Here is a 13,572-nt window from a genome sequence, read left to right as displayed (position 1 = left end):
GCAGAGTCACGGCACACACAGTAAATGCTTTTTCATATGTTTCTATCAATTTCAGTGTTATTTGACAACAACTAGTCACTTTTCATCAAAATTGAGACAGACTCATCCAAAACGCTTGACTGTACAAGCAGAGTCACGGCACACACAGTATATGCTTTTTCATATGTTTCTATCAGTTTCAGTGTTATTCGACACAAACTAGTCACTTTTCATCAGAATTGAGCCAGACTCATCCAAAACGCTTGACTGTACAAGCAGAGTCACAGCACACACAGTATATGCTTTTTCATATGTTTCTATCATTTTCAGTGTTATTCGACACAAACTAGTCACTTTTCATCAAAATTGAGCCAGACTCACACCTAATGCTTTATTGTACTAGCAGAGTCACGGCACACATAGTATATGCTTCTTCATATGTTTCTATCAATTTCAGTGTTATTTGACACAAACTAGTCACTTTTCATCAGAATCGATGCAGACTCATCCAAAACGCTTGACTGTCCTAGCAGAGTCATGGCACACACGGTATATGCTTTTTCATATGTTTCTATCAATTTCAGTGTTATTTGACAACAACTAGTCACTTTTCATCAGAATTGAGCCAGACTCATCCAAAACGCTTGACTGTCCTAGCAGAGTCACGGCGCACACAATATATGCTTTTTCATATGTTTCTATCAATTTCAGTGTTATTTGACAAAAACTACTCACTTTTCATCAGATCGATGCAGACTCATCTAAAACGCTCTGCCTGTACACAAGCAGAGTCACGGCACACACAGTAAATGCTTTTTCATATGTTTCTATCAATTTCAGTGTTATTTGACACAAACTAGTCACTTTTCATCAAAATTGAGCCAGACTCATCCAAAACGCTTGACTGTACAAGCAGAGTCACAGCACACACAGTATACGCTTTTTCATATGTTTCTATCAGTTTCAGTGTTATTCGACACAAACTAGTCACTTTTCATCAAAATTGAGCCAGACTCACACCTAATGCTTTATTGTACTAGCAGAGTCACGGCACACATAGTATATGCTTTTTCATATGTTTCTATCAATTTCAGTGGTATTTGGCAAAAACTACTCACTTTTCATCAAGATTGAGCCAGACTCATCCAAAACGCTTGACTGTCCTAGCAGAGTCATGGCACACACAGTATATGCTTTTTCATATGTTTCTATCATTTTCAGTGTTATTTGACACAAACTAGTCACTTTTCATTAGAATTGAGCCAGACTCACACCTAATGCTTTATTGTACTAGCGGAGTCACGGCACACATAGTATATGCTTTTTCATATGTTTCTATCAATTTCAGTGTTATTTGACAAAAACTACTCACTTTTCATCAGAATCGATGCAGACTCATCCAAAACCCTCTGCTTGTACACAAAACGCTTGACTGTACAAGCAGAGTCACGGCCACCAAAGTATTTGCTATTTTATATGTTTCTATCAATTTCAGGGTTATTTGACACAAACCTACCAAGGTCTTTAGGCTATTCTGAGTAAATTTGAGGTGGATCCCATCACCGTGCGACCCACAGAGCGTCAAAGTGTAAAACATGTAACTTCCTGTTGCCAGTAGGTGGCGCTATGACTTAGATCCAATATTGACACAGGAATGTGTTCAGGACGGGACTCTTTCCAAGCACAAAAGGTTTGGGTCTCTCAGGATCGTGCATGCCGGAGTTATGGCCGTTTGAATTTTCACGGCGAAGGATCGAAATTCGCCGCCCGACCACACCCCCTCGGTAATGTCGAAAACTCACTGTTTTGATAACTTTTCATCTCCCAGGTCTGTAGATGATACTGACCGAATTTCAAGTTGCTGAGGTCAAATGCCTATGAGTAGTTTGTTAAAGTACGCGGGCTAAAAACGGCAAAATTGGCCTGAAAATTGCAACTTTGAACCAAAATGGCCGACTTCCTGTTGGATTTAGGGTATGGCTCCAAGAGAGTTTTTGGTGCGTCTGGTCATGATATATAAGCACACCAGATTTCATTGTTCTACGACCATCTGTATCGTGGGGCTCGCTTTTCTTAATTTTCTAGGTGGCGCTGTCGAGCCATTTTTCCCCGCATTTTTTGCGAGACCCATAAAATCTGCGATTTTCACCAGAACTGACGCGCACGCCAATTTTGGTGAGTTTTGGTACACGTTTGTAGAAGTTATTCATGGCGAGACATCGAAATTCGCCGCGTCGCCACGGCAACACCTTTCTCTGAAAACTCACCAACTTCAGGATATACAAAGTCCAATGTCTTGAGGCTATTCTGAGTAAATTTGAGGTGGATCCGATCACCGTGCTCCCTACAGGGCGTCAAAGTGTAAAACATGTTACTTCCTGTTGCCAGTAGGTGGCGCTATGACTCAGATCCAGTATTGACACATGGATGTGTTCAGGGCGTGACTCATATCAAGCACAAAAGGTTTGGCTCTTTTAGGATCATTTATGCCGGAGTTATGGCCGTTTCAATTTTCATGGCGAAGGATCGAAATTCACCCCGCAGCCACGCCCCCTTGGCAATGACGAAAACTCACCGTTTTGATAACTTTTAATCTCTTATGTCTGTAGATTATAAAGACCGAATTTCAAGCAGCTGAGGTCAAATCTCTAGGAGGAGTTTGTTAAAGTATGCGGGCTGGAAATGACCAAATTGGTGTCAAAATCGCAACTTTGACACAAAATGGCCGACTTCCTGTTGGCGTTAGGGTATGTGTCCAAGAGACTTTTTGGTGCGTCTGGTCATGATACATATGCATACTGAATTTCGTTCTCCTACGACAATCTGTATCGAGGGGCTCAATTTTCCTAATTTTCTAGGGGGCGCTATCGAGCCATTTTGCCCCGCCTTTTTGCGAGACGCATAAAATATCAAATTTTTCACCACTTCTGATGTATGTGCAAAGTTTAACAACTTTTCGTGCACGTTTAGGCCCTCAAAAATGCGTTTGTTTCGGAAGAATAATAATAATTAAAGCTGCAAGCAGCGATGATCGGGCCCTCGCGTCCTTGCGTATGTCGGATCTCGGCGCTGGTGAAGGGCTTCTGTCACGGGCATATAGATGTCCCCTGACCTGGGCTGTTTTCAGACAATGCAAGGGGAGATTAACGTCACATCCTCAATCACCTACTCTGCATGCTGCAGGGGCTGCTGCATTGAAATGTCGTAGGGGGCGCTATGGAGCCAGTTTTCATCACTGACTGAATATTGCTATTTAGACGTGTTCAGGCTGGGAGTCTTATCAAACATGAAAAGTTTGGTGTAGACTCCAGCATTTACACTAAACTTATAGGACTTTCACCTGTCATGGCGAAACATCAAAACTCAACGCCACGCCACGGCCACACGCTTCAATGCTAAGTAAATCTTTTGATAACTTTTGATCACACACTACTGTAGATGACACACACTGATTTTGAAGTCGTTACCATGAATTCTGTAGGAGGAGTTCGTTAAAATACAAGGTATGCGAAATGGTCAAAAAAACGCGAAAAATGACCACTTTTATCAAGATGGCCGACTTCCTGTAGGACTTACGATATGGCTCCAAGAGGCTTTTTTGTGCGTCTTGACATGATACATAAGCCTCCCGAATTTCATTTTCCTAGGTTAATCTGGAAGGCGGGGCTACCATTTTGAAATTGTCAAGGGGGCGCTGTTGAGCCATATTGTCACGTCTATGCAAATGACCTATCCAGGATTTTAACTGGTGTCGCTCCAGACATGTGTGCCAAGTTTTGTGACTGTAAACCCATCCCTTGTCCCTAAAATACAGCATCGTATTTCATGGCGAAGGATGTGTCGCCATGGCAACGGCGTTTGGTCATGGGTCATGACCTGCCCAATGTAGCATCACCAAGGTCTTACATCTTAGCTGAGTCAATTTCAGATGCATCGGCCAAATTTCCTAGGAGTAATACAACAAAGACCGACGCATGATACTTCCTGTTGCCAGTAGGTGGCGCTACGACTGTCACTAAATATGGGCCTGATAATGTGTTCAGACCGGGACTCTTAACAAGCATATGAAATTTGGAAAAGATCAGACCACGTGGAGTCAAGATATAAGGCTTTGAAATTTCATGGCGAGACATCGAAATTCGCCGCGTCGCCATGGCAACATCTTTCAGCGAAAAGTCACCAACTTCATAATGTACGAACTCCAAGGTCTTGAGGCTATTCTGAGTAAATTTGAGGTGGATCCAATCACTGTGCTACCCACAGGGCGTCGGAGCGTAAAACATGTAACTTCCTGTTGCCAGTAGGTGGCACTATGACTCAGATCCAATATTGTCACATGGATGTGTTCAGGGCAGGACTCTTAATCAATCACAAAAGGTTTGGGTCTCTTGGGATCATGTATGCCGGAGTTATGGCCGTTTCAAATTTCATGGCGAAGGATCGAATTTCACCCCCCAGCCACGCCCCCTTGGCAATGACGAAAACTCACCGTTTTGATAACTTTTAATCTCCTATGTCTGTAGATGATACAGACCGAATTCCAAGTGGCTGAGGTCAAATCTCTAGGAGGAGTTCGTTAAAGTATGCAGGCTGGAAATGACCAAATCGGTGTCAAAATCGCAACTTTGACACAAAATGGCCGACTTCCTGTTGGCGTTAGGGTATGTGTCCAAGAGACTTTTTGGTGCGTCTGGTCATGATACATATGCATACCGAATTTCGTTCTCCTACGACAATCTGTATCGAGGGGCTCAATTTTCTTGACTTTCTAGGTGGCGCTGTCGAGCCATTTTGTCCCGCTTTATTTCGAGACCCATAAAATATCGAAATTTTCGCCAGTCCTGACATCTGTGCAAATTTTCATGAGTTTTCGTGCATGTTTAGGCCCTCAAAAATGCGTTTGTTTCGGAGGAATAATAATAATTAAAGCTGCAAGCAGCGTTGGACGGGCCTTCGCGCCCTTGCGCACAGCGGGCCGCGGCGCAGTCACCTAAGCTCCTGGGAACCAAGAAAACGTTTGGAGATGATCAGTGTGAGAGTCTTTTGACGCACAATACTAACCAGTGTCTCTCTGTGAGCCCACCCCTCTGTTCACAGACAATTATGGATTACGAAATCAAAATATTGTTAACCTTAACAACCTTATCAACTTTCAAGGGTGAACAAAGAAGGGCTGAATTCAAGCTCTGACTCCTTCAATTAGCCACATCTCACAATATGTTACACACAATAATGACAAAAGAACTTCTCTTTAAAGATATAACATTGTTTATTAAACTTAGCAAAATTAACAAAGTTAACAAATACTTCATTCAATAAACAGCTATTCTAAAATCTAATTCTACCAAACAAAACACAAACAGCTTTGCACAGAGTTGGACACTTGCAGGGGAATGCGCATATGTATGTATGTAAAGATGTGTGTGTGAGAGATGACGACGGGGCCTGACGTGATGACGTCGAAGGTCTGCGACGCGGACGTGACTGTGGGAGTATGTCACGTCACGCGAGACTCGATGGCATTAGTACGGCGGTGTCTTACAAGGTGACTGGTGGTCGGCGTCTTGCCCTCACCCAATTCCGTGAAAAACACACGTGTCTGATGGCGGATAACGAAAGACAAAGCAAAGCTTTGTCTGATGTTATCTGACCGTCAGATGTGCAAAAAGATGTCGGTGCGTGTGTCTGTGCGCGCGTGTGAGTGTGTGTGTTAGTCGCAAGAGAGGGAGGAGGGAAAGCGATCGTGAGAGGGAGAGAAGCTTTTGTCCACAGAGAGCGCACGTACGGACGGCAGTCTGTAACGTACGTTGTCTGGTTTCTGATCGACAAATCAATTTACTTTCACACTCACGGTGGCACAAAAGAAGCAGTTGTCCCGACCGGGAAAAACACAAAATAGTCTAGCGTGGTGAACACAACTAACAGGCAGCAAACTTAAAATACTCCTCACAGTAAAGCAGAGAAAAATGGACTCGGCGGTCCGTCAACTCACACAACAAGAACAATAGCAATAAAGCTAAAAAGGCTAAATGCTAAACAACAGCAACTGATGCTGAAAAGAACACACAACTAACACTGCCTATGCCCAGACTTATGCCTCTTACTTGGTCGCTTCAGAAAGTGCGCAGGTTGTGTGTGTGTGTAGTCCGTCTTAATGTCCATCTTTGTTCTTGGCTCGGAGGCAGACGGTGCCGTTCTCGCACGTCAGCGAAAACAAGGCAGCTGGCTCTGAGTGGAGTGGCGGAGAGAGCAGCAGAGACGACTCGGCGAAGACGCGCAGGGCAGAGCCGGTCCACGTTATCCCGAAGTAACTTCATTTCCTCTTTCTCGGGGTAATTTGAGGACGCTGGTTGCAGCAGCGGTCTCTCTCGGGTCCAGGAATGTGTTCGGGTGAACACGGGCAAAGTCTCGTCTCGTCCGACGAGGGGAGTCTTCGATGAGGGGAAAACATGTTCGTGGGGTAGTTAAGCTAACTCACAGGGGAACAGGAGTTACCCCTAGCTCAGTGACATGGGAAAGACGTGTAGTTTGGGCGTGCTCGCTTATAAAGGGGTGGTGATGTCATGGCTGTGTCCTCGAGACGCTCCGCTGTTCAGGAGCGTCTCCGCCAATGAGGGACCAATGTGGACTGCTCCCTGCTGAGGTGTGAAAATCGCAAAGCATCCTTGGAAATGGAGTTTGCTCCACCCTCTGTCACAGGCAGTAGATGTTTACTTTACCCATCCCCCCCTCCCATTCTCTCTCTCTCCCTCACAGTTGGAAGGAAAGATTTCAAAGTGATCTTCTTGTGGAAAATCCTCATAAATCCCATAACTTTGGCCAAATCCTACATAAAAATATCATTTTTTTGTAGGAATTTTCGTCGCGAATCCATTGATACAGGTTTGAAAGTGGTGGGACTCATAGTTTAGACGCCAGATGCCCCAGTTTGGCACAAAGTCCATGCCCAGAATTTGCCTCCCCATTGGTTTACATTGTAAGGTGTAATGTCGCACTCCAACTTTCAGGGCTTACTAAATCTAAACCGTTCGAGTTATTACAAAGTTTTTAATAACTTTTGCTCAACACAGTGTGATAAGTCATGTATTAAAGTTTGAAGCCCATACCATTAACGCCCTAGGAGGAGATAGCGTTTATTCAAGGTCCAAAATTGGCAAAAAATCATACTTTGAAATTGACATTGCGGATTTCCTGTTGGATTTAGGTCAGGGGTGTCAGCGTATGATTTGTAGGTCTTGATGAGACGAATAATTGAGTTTTGGTTCGATCTCTCTACGACATTCCTACGGGCCGTGGCGGCCGTTTTAGATACATAGGTGGCGCTCTCGAGCACATTTTGGCACTTTGGGGTTTAATTTTTACATTTTATCAAATTTTTCACCAGACTTGATGTGCGTGCCAAATTTGGTGAGTTTTTGAGCATGTTTAGGGGGTCAAATTTAGAGTTAAAGTGGCGTAACAAGAAAGAATAATAATAATAAAGAAACAAACACACGAAAAACAATAGGGTCTTCGCCCTTTGGGCTCAGGCCCTAATAATAATAACTCCTTCAGTTTCAATAGGGCTTTGCACCGGTCGGTGCTCGGGCCCTAATTAAAGCTGCAAGCAGCGATGATCGGGCCCTCGCGTCCTTGCGTATGTTGGGGCGCAGCGCTGGTGAAGGGCTTCTGTCACGGGCATGTTGATGTCCCCAGACATGGGCTGTTTTCAGACAGTGCAAGGGGAGATAAACGTCACTTCCTCATTCACTTATTCTGCCTGCTGCTGGATCTGCTGCATTGAAATGTCGTAGGGGGCGCTATGGAGCCAATTTGCATCACTGACTGAATATTATCATGTAGACGTGTTCAGGCCTGGACTGTTCTCAAATGTCAATTTTCAGGCAGATCCGACCATGTACACTAGAGTTATAGCAACTTCCTCTGTCATGGCGAAACATCAAAACTCAACGCCACGCCACGGCCACACGCTTCAATGATAACTAAATCTTTTGATAACTTTTGATCACACACTACTGTAGATGACACACACTGATTTTGAAGTCGTTACCATGAATTCTGTAGGAGGAGTTCGTTAAAATACAAGGTATGCGAAATGGCCAAAAAAACGCGAAAAATGACCACTTTTATCAAGATGGCCGACTTCCTGTAGGACTTACGATACGGCTCCAAGAGGCTTTTTTGTGCGTCTTGACATGATACATAAGCCTCCTGAATTTCTTTTTCCTAGGTTAATCTGGAAGGCGGGGCTACAATTTTGAAATTGTCAAGGGGGCGCTGTTGAGCCATATTGTCACGTCTATGCAAATGACCGATCCAGGATTTTAACTGGTGTCGCTCCAGACATGTGTGCCAAGTTTTGTGACTGTAAACCCATCCCTTGTCCCTAAAATACAGCATTGTATTTCATGGCGAAGGATGTGTCGCCATGGCAACGGCATTTGGTCATGGGTCATGACCTGCCCAATGTAGCATCACCAAGGTCTTACATCTTAGCTGAGTCACTTTCAGATGCATCGGCCAAATTTCCTAGGAGTAATACAACAAAGAACGACGCATGATACTTCCTGTTGCCAGTAGGTGGCGATATGACTTTCGCTAAATATGAGACTGAGCATGTGTTCAGACCGGGACTCTTAACAAGCATATGAAATTTGGAAAAGATCAGACCACGTGGAGTCAAGATATAAGGCTTTGAAATTTCATGGCGAGACATCGAAATTCGCCGCGTCGCCATGGCAACATCTTTCAGCGAAAAGTCACCAACTTCATAATGTACGAACTCCAAGGTCTTGAGGCTATTCTGAGTAAATTTGAGGTGGATCCAATCACTGTGCTACCCACAGGGCGTCGGAGCGTAAAACATGTAACTTCCTGTTGCCAGTAGGTGGCACTATGACTCAGATCCAATATTGTCACATGGATGTGTTCAGGGCAGGACTCTTAATCAATCACAAAAGGTTTGGGTCTCTTGGGATCATGTATGCCGGAGTTATGGCCGTTTCAAATTTCATGGCGAAGGATCGAATTTCACCCCCCAGCCACGCCCCCTTGGCAATGACGAAAACTCACCGTTTTGATAACTTTTAATCTCCTATGTCTGTAGATGATACAGACCGAATTCCAAGTGGCTGAGGTCAAATCTCTAGGAGGAGTTCGTTAAAGTATGCAGGCTGGAAATGACCAAATCGGTGTCAAAATCGCAACTTTGACACAAAATGGCCGACTTCCTGTTGGCGTTAGGGTATGTGTCCAAGAGACTTTTTGGTGCGACTGGTCATGATACATATGCATACTGAATTTCGTTCTCCTACGACAATCTGTATCGAGGGGCTCAATTTTCCTAATTTCCTAGGGGGCGCTATCGAGCCATTTTGCCCCGCCTTTTTGCGAGACCCATAAAATATCAAATTTTTCACCACTTCTGATGTATGTGCAAAGTTTAACAACTTTTCGTGCACGTTTAGGCCCTCAAAAATGCGTTTGTTTCGGAAGAATAATAATAATAGAGAAGAATTCCTTGAATTACAATAGGGCTTCGCACCGGTAGGTGCTCGGGCCCTAATAATAGAGAAGAATTCCTTGAATTACAATAGGGCTTCGCACCGGTAGGTGCTCGGGCCCTAATAATAATAATAATAATAATAATAATTCCTTTGGAAACAAGAGGGCTTCGCGCTGGTCAGCGCTCGGGCCCTAATAATAATAATTAAAGCTGCAAGCAGCGATGATCGGGCCCTCGCGTCCTTGCGTATGTCGGGGCTCGGCGCTGGTGAAGGGCTTCTGTCACGGGCATATAGATGTCCCCAGACCTGGGGTCCGTTTCACAAAGCAGGTTTAGTGAAAACTCAGAGTCTGTTAACCCTGAAATGAGGGAAACTCTGAGTTTTCCGTTTCAAAAAGGGAGGTAACTCAAACCAGAGAAAGAGGGATAACTCTAGCCTGTTTCAGAGAGAGGGGTAACTTAAGCTCTCAGTCAGTTACCGTAGCAACAGACTCTATGAATCTAACCTGGTCGGAACCAGGTTTTTCTCAATGAACCTCGAGTTTCTCTCAGTCTCCGCCCTCTTTCAGAACCACACACTCCATTTGATTTCCTCATTCATTCAGGCAGCAGGCGAGTTTTGGCGTAGCCTAGTTCTGCCGTCTGTCATTTAAAAAAATCATTAAAAAAAATTAAAAAATAAATTAAAAAAATCAGAGTCAGTATATTAGAAGTCCATTAGGCACAGTAAGTGGCGACTTTTTTTCACTAACATGGCATGTCCTTTTGATAACGATCCCGTGGATGAAGGTGCAGCATTACTGCGCAGAGAATTAAATATTCGTCGAGAGATGGTTATCAGACCGCGCATAGATGTTCTAGCATTTCCAGCCATTATCTTTTTGAGCGGTACCGTTTCACGTCACAGTCCATCATCTACATACACAACCTAAGCCGTCTTTACATTTGCAACATTACCAATCGTAGTCATGCTCTCACATCCCAGCAGATATTGTGTGTTGCGCTGCGTTTTTTTGCAAACGGAAGTTTTTTGTACAATGTCGTAGCCAGCCACTGGCCTTCCTAAATTCTGGCTTAGGGCCAGCTCCTCTGCCTCCGTTAGAGGTGGCGGTGCTGGACCACCACCCGTTTTACGGGCATCTGCCTTCTTTCTGTTGGCTGAGTAGAAGTCTGTGTTAGTTTAAATAGGATTAATTATTTAACAGAACATGATGTTGATGAGAAGACATTTATGTGTGTGAAACCAGCATTATGTTGGGGATAAAACAACTGCTCAGTCAAACAGCCACTTAATATTTACTTTACAATGTAAAACATGATCAAAATGAGGTACCCCCATGAGATTATGCCGAGGTCTCACCTGTTTGAACAATGTTTTTAAATTTCATCCTAAACTGCTGCCAAGTGCGCTTGGACCTAAATGAAATAAATTAATAGGCGACCATTCAAGCATTTTTCCTCTGTAATATTATTGTGATTACAAAGGACTTCATTTAAACTTACGCATTGACCGAGCAGCAGCCGTCTCCAGGTGAAACTACTCCGAGTTGATTAAACTGACTCAAATCAGCTGTTCTGGAACCGGAAACTCAGAGTTTTCTATCTCAGAGTAGATCAACTCAGAGTTCAGGATTAGACTCAGAGTTTGTTGAACCTGCTTTGTAAAACGGACCCCTGGGCTGTTTTCAGACAGTGCAAGGGGAGATTAACGTCACATCCTCAATCACCTACTCTGCCTGCTGCAGGGGCTGCTGCATTGAAATGTCGTAGGGGGCGCTATGGAGCCAGTTTTCATCACTGACTGAATATTGCTATTTAGACGTGTTCAGGCTGGGAGTCTTATCAAACATGTAAAGTTTGGTGTAGACTCGAGCATTTACACTAAACTTATAGCAATTTCGCCTGTCATGGCGAAACATCAAAACTCAACGCCACGCCACGGCCACACGCTTCAATGATAACTAAATCTTTTGATAACTTTTGATCACACACTACTGTAGATGACACACACTGATTTTGAAGTCGTTACCATGAATTCTGTAGGAGGAGTTCGTTAAAATACAAGGTATGCGAAATGGTCAAAAAAACGCGAAAAATGACCACTTTTATCAAGATGGCCAACTTCCTGTAGGACTTACAATATGGCTCCAAGAGGCTTTTTTGTGCGTCTTGACATGATACATAAGCCTCCTGAATTTCATTTTCCTACGTTCATCTGGAAGGCGGGGCTACAATTTTGAAATTTTCAAGGGGGCGCTGTTGAGCCATATTGTCACATCTATGCAAATGACCTATCCAGGATTTTAACTGGTGTCGCTCCAGACATGTGTGCCAAGTTTCGTGACTGTAAACCCATCCCTTGTCCCTAAAATACAGCATCGTATTTCATGGCGAAGGATGTGTCGCCATGGCAACAGCGTTTGGTCATGGGTCATGACCTGCTAAATGTAGCATCACCAAGGTCTTACATCTTAGCTGAGTCAATTTCAGGTGCATCGGCCAAATTTCCTAGGAGTAATACAACGGGGAACGACGCATGATACTTCCTGTTGCCAGTAGGTGGCGCTACGACTCTCACTAAATATGGGCCTGACAATGTGTTCAGACCGGGACTCTTAACAAGCATATGAAATTTGGAAAAGATCAGACCATGTGGAGTCAAGTTATAAGGCTTTGAAATTTCATGGCGAGACATCGAAATTCGCCGCGTCGTCATGGCAACACCTTTCGACGAAAAGTCACCAACTTCATAATATACCATCTCCAAGGTCTTTAGGCTATTCTGAGTAAATTTGAGGTGGATCCCATCACCGTGCCACCCACAGAGCGTCAAAGTGTAAAACATGTAACTTCCTGTTGCCAGTAGGTGGCGCTATGACTTAGATCCAATATTGACACATGGATGTGTTCAGGACGGGACTCTTTCCAAGCACAAAAGGTTTGGGTCTCTTAGGATCGTGCATGCCGGAGTTATGGCCGTTTGAATTTTCACGGCGAAGGATCATATTCGCCGCCCGACCACACCCCCTCGGCAATGTCGAAAACTCACCGTTTTGATAACTTTTCATCTCCCAGGTCTGTAGATGATACTGACCGAATTTCAAGTTGCTCAGGTCAAATCCCTAGGAGGAGTTCGTTAAAGTACGCGGCCTAAAAACGGCAAAATTGGCCTGAAAATGGCAACTTTGAACCAAAATGGCCGACTTCCTGTTGGATTTAGGGTATGGCTCCAAGAGAGTTTTTGGTGCGTCTGGTCATGATATATAAGCACACCAAATTTCATTGTTCTACGACGATCTGTATCGTGGGGCTCGCTTTTCTTAATTTTCTAGGTGGCGCTGTCGAGCCATTTTTCCCCGCATTTTTTGCGAGACGCATAAAATCTGCGATTTTCACCAGAACTGACGCGCACGCCAATTTTGGTGAGTTTTGGTACACGTTTGTAGAAGTTATTTGAGGTCAAAGAGTTGTAATAATAATAATAATAATAATAATAAAATAAATAAATAATAATAATAATAATAATAATAATTCCTTTGGAAACAAGAGGGCTTCGTGCTGGTCAGCGCTCGGGCCCTAATAATTCCTTTGGATACAAGAGGGCTTTGCACTGGTCAGCGCTCGGGCCCTAATAACCCCATTGGAAACAATAGGGCTTCGCGCTGGTCAGTGCTCGGGCCCTAATAATAATTCCTTTGGATACAAGAGGGCTTCGCGCTGGTCAGCGCTCGGGCCCTAATAATAATAATAATAATAATAATAATAATTCCTTTGGAAACAAGAGGGCCTCGCGCTGGTCAGCGCTCGGGCCCTAATAATAATTCCTTTGGATACAAGAGGGCTTCGCGCTGGTCAGCGCTCGGGCCCTAATAATAATTCCTTTGGATACAAGAGGGCTTCGCGCTGGTCAGCGCTCGGGCCTTAATAAACAGTGCGCCAAATTTTCTTCCTGGGATGGCGAAGTCATGACCCGCCCTCCTCTGCCTCTGATTGGCTAGTGCTCGTTGCCTTTGTTGGTTGGGTTGGTCAGGTTTAGACATGACGACTGAGATTGGTTAGGATTAGAGTAAGAATATCAAGGTAGGCCA

This window comes from Thunnus maccoyii, chromosome 9 (assembly GCF_910596095.1).
Source record: "Thunnus maccoyii chromosome 9, fThuMac1.1, whole genome shotgun sequence".
Classification (NCBI taxonomy): domain Eukaryota; kingdom Metazoa; phylum Chordata; class Actinopteri; order Scombriformes; family Scombridae; genus Thunnus; species Thunnus maccoyii.
Note: the sequence above shows the minus strand (reverse complement) of the source record.